Source organism: Schistocerca cancellata, chromosome 3, assembly GCF_023864275.1.
Source record: "Schistocerca cancellata isolate TAMUIC-IGC-003103 chromosome 3, iqSchCanc2.1, whole genome shotgun sequence".
NCBI classification, from domain to species: Eukaryota; Metazoa; Arthropoda; class Insecta; order Orthoptera; family Acrididae; genus Schistocerca; species Schistocerca cancellata.
Genome location: NC_064628.1, coordinates 807,858,836 through 807,868,421, shown reverse-complemented (window position 1 = coordinate 807,868,421; position 9,586 = coordinate 807,858,836).

The window sequence follows — 9,586 nt, the reverse complement described above, 5'->3', positions numbered from 1 at the left end:
AGAAATAAAAAGCAATGAGAGAGAGTGTAAAAAATTGTTGTAAAGAAATTGAATCATGGTATTTAAAGAAATCTTTCATTAAAATGACACGTTCCACATCATTACGAAATGTCGTATTCATGATCTATGGAACAAGAGTTAATCTAATGTAATCTAATCTAATCTAATCACATCATATTGATGATTAGCCATGAAGAGTCATGAATTACCGAAATTTTTGCCAATACCAGTAACCAAATCTAAACTTGAAAATAAAAGACGACAATTTTTGTAATAAACCGTGACTCCTATCAAAACCCTTTCATCCCTGTTATCTAACCACGAAAGATGTCTGATATACCTCCATTCTGAAGTAACAAAGTGTGCATGCATTTAAAGATGAAGTGCATGATGTGAAGTTCTGTGACGGAGATACGAACCCAACACGTAATCCGATTGTTAACTAAGAAAAATCAAATGTTACGTATCGGTTTTTCTTACGAGCCGCTAGGTGCCTGAATCTAAAATAAGGATACAAACTTTTGTGCCTAAGCGACAATCGAACTGCATACCTACCGTGCATCCACGAATATAGCTTAAGTATCAGTTGCTTACTCATGAACAGTAAGATGTGTGCGTGTTTGACCAGAAATAACGACACCTGTTGCGATTGTTGGCAACACATGAACAGACATTGAAATTGCGCGTTAATTTTCACTAGCAGGTGGGTGTGCACTTGATAAAGCTAGAAATGAAATTATGAATATTTTTGTACTGGATCAGGTTTCAGACCCACATACTTACCTTTGGAGGAGACCTAGAGAAGATTGCAGTCTTGGGAAAAGGAACGAAATGACTGAACTATACTGTTCCGAGAGATTCAGATCCTCGAAAGAGGAGATACGACTTCGAATCACAGTCCAGCACCAAATTTTTAAACGTCTCTAGTTCAATCAAGTACAAGTAAAATAAGAGCCCTGTCCCTTTAAATGACTATCGGTTCATCAAATAAAATAAAATTTTCTAACGTAAGTAAGCTTACTGGCGACTGTATTTCTTTTTACCATGACTTCCGCTGTGTCATTTCCCAACGTAAACCGGCTCTGCCCAGTTGGTAATGAAGGAACGTGATGTTTAATGCGGATTCTGGATTATAACGTCTTTCTCTTGAGGTAACCAGAGGTAAAATAAATCTGTTTGTGCCTCTTAAAAGTAAATGCCTGAACCCACGCATTGCACCTGTGATAGCTCGTTCCACCAGACCATTGTGGCCACATTACCCAACCCCAGGAGTGTGCTGTAACGGATGATGTGCTTAGCTTACAAAATTAGTCACGGTGGAAAAAATGCGAGTCTATTAAATGGTCAAGTAGAAGCAAGCTTCTGACGCAGAGATTATGCTATTCTCATGTCAGCATGATGTAAAGACTCTTCTAGGCATCGTAGGCTGGATGTGAAGCCATTTTGATTTTTCACAAATTCAGCAAATTTCTTAGTTCGAGAAAATCCACTGTGAAGTGTGAAGTTGCCGGATAATTCGATTATTACTGTTATTATTACTATCATTTTATTCATACCGCTGATGGAACACGACCGTAGTCTTGAGGTAAAATGCGAGACCAGCTAATATGACGTCTGGCGACCGAAAGCACATATCGACAAAATTTTTATCGCCCCTTTCCTCTCGGTGCTGAAGCTATGAGTGTAATTCAAGCGAATCTACAATATCATATTAGCTGGTCACGCGTTTAACCTCAAGACTGCGGTCGTAGTCAAGAGTAATGTACTAAGACTGGAGTCAAGACTTCCTCTGGGAAGTGCCGCAGTCTACATGTTGCTAGATCGAGCATATTGCCAGACACAGAATTCTGAGAGGAGCATGACTGTATTGTCCACCTTACGTGAACGACTCGGCGGTCAATTTTTTGGTCTGAGACTGTATCTACAACACATATTGCACGCTTAAGACCCAGAAGAATTTAAAAAAAAAAGTAGTTTATGAGAGCAACGTTAACCATAGCGTTCGAAGTATTCATAGTATTGTATACGTGTGTGTAAACTCAAGAAAGACAAGGATACACAGTCTAGCTTCAATATTATAAATACGCCTCAGTTTGTGGATGAACTCAGACTTAGGTTGATAATAGTTGTGAAAATATAGCAGCACTGTACCCATTGGTGTTAAACTCGTTTCCAACCAATAATTCCCACAGCTACAGGGATACTACTTGTGATACCTCTTAGACAAAATACTTAAGCAGTGTTACCAGACGAAAAGATCAACCTGACACAAACTGTGGGAAGTTTGTTTTACAACCTTCGTACCTGGATATTCAGCTTTTTCCTATTTGAGATATCTGTGAACGTTGCTGCTTAAGACGATTTAAGCAGAAACTAAATTCCCTCAGCTTCGACAATGTTTAAAGAAATCGTCTTATCGGCACTAAATCGTGGTTTGTGAATTGTTTACCGGCCGTACTCTTCCGTATTTTGCCGGTTGGAAGGCGAAAGCTTACTGACAAATTTCACACAGAAATTAGTGTTACAGTGTACTTATGGAGCCAAATGAGTCAATTGCGTATTTTCCGGCGAGAAAGAGCACTGGCAAACAGTCTTCGCTACATTAGGTTATTTAAACTGGTGTCACTCTGAGCTAGAATTTATGGTCAGCGACTAAGTGTAAGGTCAACGTTTCGGATGCGAGTTTTGCGACTGTGAAATACATTTATACATTATAGAAGTGAATATTAAATTTGCACTAATATTGCGAAAATTATGTACTTGGACAGCTTAGAATGAAAATACTTCCGTTTATTGCAAAGGGAAACAATAGATTTTCTAAAACACTGTCTGTCATACACTACTTGAAACAGGTCATGTCGACCAAATCATGTGGAAGAACTAACAGCAACGTATATCGGAAGGCAGTAAGATCTCTTGCCTTTTGGTTTGTCAGTACTCGATAGCCATTTCTAGGCGATAGTAAATGAAGAAAGGCAGTGCGTTTTTGTTACCAAGTAACGTCTTCGTCAATTACTTTAGTTTTAATGTAATCTACGAGTAATTGCTGGTGTTTGATATTAACATGAAAAGGATTCCGTAGACAGGGAAAGAACCTGTTCTTGGGAAACTACTTCTATAGTGGGTTCAGGCATTTACTTTTAAGAGGCACAAACAGATTTATTTTACCTCTGGTTACCTCAAGAGAAAGACGTTATAACCCAGAATCCGCATTAAACATCACGTTCCTTCATTACCAACTGGGCAGAGCCGGTTTACGTTGGGAAATGACACAGCGGAAGTCATGGTAAAAAGAAATACAGTCGCCAGTAAGCTTACTTACATTAGAAAATTTTATTTTATTTGATGAACCGATAGCCATTTAAAGGGACAGGGCTCTTATTTTACTTGTACTTGATTGAACTAGAGACGTTTAAAAATTTGGTGCTGGACTGTGATTCGAATTCGTATCTCCTCTTTCGAGGATCTGAATCTCTCGGAACAGTATAGTTCAGTCATTTCGTTCCTTTTCCCAAGACTGCAATCTTCTCTAGGTCTCCTCCAAAGGTAAGTATGTGGGTCTGAAACCTGATCCAGTACAAAAATATTCATAATTTCATTTCTAGCTTTATCAAGTGCACACCCACCTGCTAGTGAAAATTAACGCGCAATTTCAATGTCTGTTCATGTGTTGCCAACAATCGCAACAGGTGTCGTTATTTCTGGTCAAACACGCACACATCTTACTGTTCATGAGTAAGCAACTGATACTTAAGCTATATTCGTGGATGCACGGTAGGTGTGCAGTTCGATTGTCGCTTAGGCACAAAAGTTTGTATCCTTATTTTAGATTCAGGCACCTAGCGGCTCGTAAGAAAAACCGATACGTAACATTTGATTTTTCTTAGTTAACAATCGGATTACGTGTTGGGTTCGTATCTCCGTCACAGAACTTCACATCATGCACTTCATCTTTAAATGCATGCACACTTTGTTACTTCAGAATGGAGGTATATCAGACATCTTTCGTGGTTAGATAACAGGGATGAAAGGGTTTTGATAGGAGTCACGGTTTATTACAAAAATTGTCGTCTTTTATTTTCAAGTTTAGATTTGGTTACTGGTATTGGCAAAAATTTCGGTAATTCATGACTCTTCATGGCTAATCATCAATATGATGTGATTAGATTAGATTAGATTACATTAGATTAACTCTTGTTCCATAGATCATGAATACGACATTTCGTAATGATGTGGAACGTGTCATTTTAATGAAAGATTTCTTTAAATACCATGATTCAATTTCTTTACAACAATTTTTTACACTCTCTCTCATTGCTTTTTATTTCTCTCTCTCTCTCTTTCTCTCTCTCTCTCTCTCACTCACACACACACACACACACACACACACACACACACACACACACATTCTTTTTAATTTTTATTTGTATGTTGTGCTCGACTATCGGCGAGGCACGAAAACGCCTGTGAATGACTTTCTTAGTTTTGAGTGCACTTACGAAAGAAATATAAAAACAACAATGAGAGTTACTGATTTATGATGCTCAGTTTGCAGTCAGTTCTGAGTATTATTAGTAACTACGCTCCAGTCCCTAAACCTAGTTACAGAAAGCGAATCAGACGCATTACGTATTCCAGGCCGTAGCAGCCGCGACTTGGAGACACCAGCTATGGTCACTTCCCAGACCGCTGTAGGATCACATCGGTTCGTCTTCTTCCTGCTGGTACTGTAACTGAGATTTGGCAACAAGGCAACGTATGTTTGGCAACTCTGTGATCGACGAGTTACTTCCTGGTGTGCACGGAATTAAGCCTCAAAGTTCACTTGATTTTACCTGTCATTTCCATTGAATAATCTGAGTTATTATAGCTTGAAGGGTAACAAAAGATTGAAAATTTACGGTTTTCAGCCCAGGAAAGTCGTTGCAGGTGGAAATCGCAACTAATCTCGACCTTTAAATAGCGGTTTACGAGTTCTAGTTACTATTGCCGTCGTAATAGGAAGTTGAGACCCATACCTCCTCGCCAGCTCTGTGGTAACGTGCTGACCTGTGAAGCAGCGTCTGTTACGGTTTGCAGTTCCAGTCTCACTGACTGAAACGTTTTTATCCCTTCTGTGAAAGAGCTACAAGCAGTCAGATCAAACATCAATAAGGAAATCGCAAGAAAATGCTTTCAGCTCATAGTGCAATGTTGAAAAACTTACAATGCTGCACAACAGGTAAGGCCTCTTTCCGCTGCTGACAAGCGAATTTTGGGTTTCTAGGAATACGTAACTATATTTATGAAATGCCACATTTGCATACCTCTTGAGTATGACACAGCATACCAATTAAACACAGACCCAATCAAAATCTAAGTGAGTAGTATTTTACTAATTCGTGTCGATAGAGGCATGCTTGTGTACAGATACTTTCGTCGTAAGATTATCATGGTTAGTTTTATTTCATTTCTTATAATACAGTGCACAATTTTCGTAAGGTTTCCTTTAGTGTTGCTAAAACAATAGTAAACATGAGAGAGAAATTAATCATCAACGATATATGCGAATTCTCTGATGTTACCTATGACAGTCTGACAATGCACATGCAGTTTATTGATTTCATGCATGTAGAAAATTTGCTCTGAGTTAAAGCTAACAATCAAAGTTTGAAGAAGAATAAAATACCACTACCACACGATGGCTAATGTAGAAAATACTTTTCTGACATATTATGGCACGATGCGCTCTCCCTGCACATCTTCGAGATGCATCTGCTGCCTGCTGTCTATTAAACCTGAGTAGAACAAAATGTCACAGTAGTTAGTCCTTTTTCCACATGCGACTACTTTGGGTTGAGAAGTGAAGGGAATTATGTTCAAAGTTCCATTAGATTGATAACTTCAGCAGAGAGCAGAATTGCGTTTTAAAAAATGTAGCACTGAATGTATTCGAACTCGCGACATCTTATCTATGCTACAAGCTGACACGTAGCTACAACAACTCCAGAGCTCGGCAACTATTCCTCCAGAACTTTTGGATTCCACAGCACTGTGAGATTATGCATATGGCCAGGTCTTGACTTCTGAGAGACAAACAGTTACATCTTTTCTTTTGGACTGAACGACGTTTTCTAGTAACAGATAGCGCAATAGAATAGCTCAAGTGGAAAGGAACACTTCCTATTTAAACTTCTGCATCCTACAATGTTGGCAGTTGTGTGTAGGTGGCAGTAACGTGATTTTATTTCTGTGATTACAAAATAGTCGAATGTATGCACTGGGTAGCCGAGGCAACTAGTTCATGGTGATTCGGTCAACCAAGTAAATGAATTTACTGAACATGCTGCAAATTACTACAGGGAGCCTGTGTGTCAGAATTCTCATCCAGTGTGGCGCAACTGCGTTACGATAGAAAAATGACTCGCAGAGAAGAGGATTTCGTGGTCTGTTGGACGGATGGTAGGTTGTTGTACCTATGGTCTGGGTTCGATTCCCACTTCTGTCAATGATTTTAGATAGGGAGAGACAGATTCCATTCTCTCCTGGCTACACCAAGTGAAGGAGATATAATGGCTGCGTGGTCTGAAAATTCACATTAAAGATGATATTCCTTCTTTACCAAGTAGACGGTAGGTTGAACCACAATAAAGTCTGGAGAAACTCTATCACCAGTAACCTTTCTTATACTAGTTATTTATTTCAAGTGACGGCACAAACGCTATGTATGGTCACAGGACACTTATTCCATCTTTTATTTGAGCTTCTGTATGTCGATAAAATTGGTTCTGAACTGGGAATGCAACTCAGACCGCCCTTAACGCGGAATTTGATCCCTTCGTGGCAATACAGCTCGGCTACAATTTGTTGTTTGTTCAAAACTGCAGATTCCTCAACACCTTCACATATTATGCGTGAATGGGATCGAATCCTGGCCCGGCACTAAAGATTTAATTATGTATTATCAAGTTCTAGCATGAGAACACCTATCTGCTGGTGGATAATAATTTTGATTTTTAATGTATTTTCATTCGCTGTCAACACTAACGATATCTGACGTTTTTAACTCCCAGTGAGACACAGAACTATTTGCGAGATGACTGTAAGTTCAAGATGCTATTCTGAGCAGCTGGTGGAGATAAATTCGGTAGCTGACGTCTCTTTGTGTGTAGTCAACAACGATATGTGTGGGGCTCTATTCCCAGTGAGCGCTGAACTCTTCGTCATATTATTTCAGTTCAAACATGCTCACATGTCACTGCTGGTGCAACAAACCCATATTTAACGTTAGTTTTCTCTAGAATATAACAGCGATAGGTGCCGGGTTGGAGTCCTGGGAAGGAAAAAATTAATGTTTCATCTCGTCATTTCAGTTAAAACATCTAGTTACTGCCGCGAAATTCCGATATGTCACATTTGACTGTGCTTCGATAGCAATACGATTAGGTTCCGGGTTCGAATCCATGTCCAACACACAGCTTTACCTCACGGCATTTCAAGTAAGTTACTTGTGAAGAAGCAGTATTTAACGTCTCTCGTAGTTCGTTAACAGGGACAATAGATGCTGGGTAGGAATTCGCGTCTGTTAAAAATGTTTGCGTTATGCAATTTAAAGTTGATATTTGCTAACTGATACTGTCTAAAATCGAGGTATATCACTCTCTGTATGCCTAATCAGGAATGACTGTTAGTTTCCGTCAGTCACTAAATCTTTGCTTAGTCTGCATGAGCTGGGTTTGAATCCATATGCAGAACAAGACGGTTCATCGTGTCATTTAATGTTCATACATATTCTCAACTAGCTGCTCGTGAATAACTTAAATTTTTAATGTCACTTTGTGTTAAATAGTTCAAATGGTTCAAATGGCTCTGAGCACTATGGGACTTAACTTCTAAGGTCATCAGTCCCCTAGAACTTAGAACTACTTAAACCTAACTAACCTAAGGACATCACACACATCCATGCCCGAGGCAGGATTCGAACCTGCGACCGTAGCGGTCACGCGGTTCCAGACTGAAGCGCCTAGAACCGCACGGCCACATCGGCCGGCCCCCGCCATCTGGTATCAATGCATTACCTTATAATCCATTATATATAATCATTTTCATAGTACACTTGATATTATAGATGAGTAGGACACAAGACAGGACATAGATAATGTCCGTTTGACGTCAACAGTGTGTAACATTTTACTTTTTTTGAATGTTCCTCTCCAATAATTTTTAGATTAGTTACAATAAGCTTACGCTGCAAGAGAATTCGCTTGTATTTTTCAATATGTGGTCTGTTGTCGGTTTGAAGGCCTTCCATAACATCGGCAACGTAGTGCAACTCCACCGAGAGCTGTCTGGAGTAGGGTGGAGATAGCAATGTGAAAGTTGCGAGCTGTCGAAGACGATCTTCATATTCCTAATGCGATTAGGACATCGTATACTCTTGACGACGTTTAGCACCTGTGCGGTCAGTCACCCAATTTCAGAATTCATTTTGAGTAATCCTGCTAAATTCCCAAAATATTGTCTTTTTATATTGATGAGTAATATGGATAGCCGTCACGTTCATGTGCCGTCTACAACGCAAATTTAATGTTACTATCCTAGGAACTAATCTGCAATACGTTTTGTATTTCATAATCGGAACTATCTGCATTAACCGTCATCAGAGCAATGTCAGGGAACAGAATGCAGCAGTGCCTACTTGAGGACCTGCTTGAGTCGTGTTCTAAGGAAAGGGTAGTTGCTGGTTCACATTATATTACACTAGCGAGAAGTACCGACTTTTCCTTTTCTCTGCAAACATCCAGAACTAAATTCAGTAACTAAATGCTAAGAATATATTTGCATTGTGCCAACTCAAAGATCAATAGATATGGATATAGATATAGATTTTTATATTTAAAGCCATTCTCGTTCTGCGTTGGAATAAACATCATTCATTATTTGCTTGTTCTTGTTACGATTGTTATTGTCATTCTCTCACTCGCAAGAGTCTTATGCTGATGCAGTATGAATAAATTATGCCATTGGATACAAAGCGGTTTAGTTTTGAGACCTAACCCACGAGGGGGGAAGGCACAGTGGTCTGCTTCAGGAATTCCAAGCAATAAAACACAAAAAACAACCCAGGAAGGGTTCGAACAGCTACTTTCACGCAGAGACATGCATTTGGAATCTGTTCATCGTTACGGGGTCAGACAAGAGGGTAACATTACTGAAACAATGCTCGGGCTACTTAGTATATAATAGAGCATACAGATTTCAAGGAGGAAACGTATGAAGACGCAGACTTCCTCGTTATCAATATGTGCAGCATATCTTTCGTGTTAACGAAAGTAAATTCCCGCTTTACCTCTTCTTACGTGTCAAATGAAATGAATGCCATGAGGAATAGAATATTTGTTGACTGCGTCTCTTCTTGCTTCCATCCTTACCAACATATTTCTTCATTCTCGTGGTAATCATGACATTCTATGTGCATGCTGCAAACGATTGCAAGTGGACAAATTCGACATCGAGGGGTGCAAAGCGTTTGGTATCTTACATTATATTCAATTCGAATAAGCTTCCGGTGTATTTTTACTTCGTTTGTATTTTTAGATGATTATGA